Genomic DNA, 1,319 nt, shown 5'->3' with positions numbered 1-1,319 from the left:
AACCAGAGACTGGGAATGGATCAAGTGGGAGTGAGGACTCAGAGATGCTGGGCTCTCTCTCTTTTTCTTTCTCAACAAAAAATTTTTTAAAAGTTAAAACTAAAAAATAAGCGTAATATTGGATTACTCATAAGTTCTTTTCAGAAAATGAGATAAGTAGCTTTATACTGACTAGAAGGCTACATTAATTAGCAAGTGGAATATGGGAAACCTCTCTTAAAGGTAATATATAATCTGAACCATAGTGACAAAAAGAAGCTAGAAATGTGAAAATAAGGCGAGAGAACTTTTAGGCCCTTGGAATAGGGTGATAAAAAAGGTACGGCAATTTCCAGAAGAAGCCAGGATGTTTGGTGAGTGAAGAGTACAGAGCAGGGACATTTGCAAGGAAGTTGGCAATATATACAGCTAAATCATGGAAGGCAGTTTTGGGGGAAAATGATTAGAAATTCACTAAAGTTTACCAAAAAAATTCTGAATAAATGGAAAAATGAGTCATGTTCATGGAGAACAAAATTACATTGTTTGGAGTACTTAATCTACCTATATTAATCAATAAAATCTCAATTTTAAAAATCCACGTGTTTTGGACTGGCAGGTGATATGGTGGTTGTGGGCGCTGGACTCCCACATGGCTGACTGCGGTTCAAATTCTGGACCTGATGGCTTGCTTCCTCATTTTCTCTCTCTTTCTCTGTCTCTCTCTCTCTCTCTCACTTTCTGTCCCTCTCTGGTTAATTTATAAATAAATAAATAAATAGTGTTAAATACAATAATTCTTTTAAAAAAATCCCTGAGATTGTGTAGGGACTTGACAAATGGCCTCAAAGCGTAATGGTATATGAGCAAAAATGTCCAAGATAGTGTTCAAAAATAGGGAGAACAATAAGAACAAAGAGGAAGTTTGCTCCATCTAATCAAACATTACAAAGCTATTGGGTCATGGGAAAAGTCATGACGTGTTTTCTGTGTAAAAATGCATCATGACTCTTCTGACAACCCAATATATACTTTGAAAACAAATGATAATGACAAATGAATAAACAAATAGTTCAGTGCAGTGAAATTTACAATCTTGAAATCGGCTCTGGTATATGTGTTAAAGATACAGATGACTTAAGTTAAAAAAAGTATATTATTGTAGAAATTGTAGTGTTAGCTATTTACTTAGAAATTAAATCAAGTTATGCTTTTGCTAGTACAGCTTACAAAACAAAATTTGATATTGGTTACTAACAGCATTTTCATGGAAGTATTAAACGTTATAAAAAGAAAAAAATATGTAATTTTCACAGCTCAAACCCATTTTCCATTCATTT

This window comes from Tupaia chinensis, unplaced genomic scaffold (assembly GCF_000334495.1).
Source record: "Tupaia chinensis unplaced genomic scaffold, TupChi_1.0 Scaffold000687_1, whole genome shotgun sequence".
NCBI lineage: Eukaryota > Metazoa > Chordata > Mammalia > Scandentia > Tupaiidae > Tupaia > Tupaia belangeri.
This window is presented reverse-complemented; position numbering follows the sequence as displayed.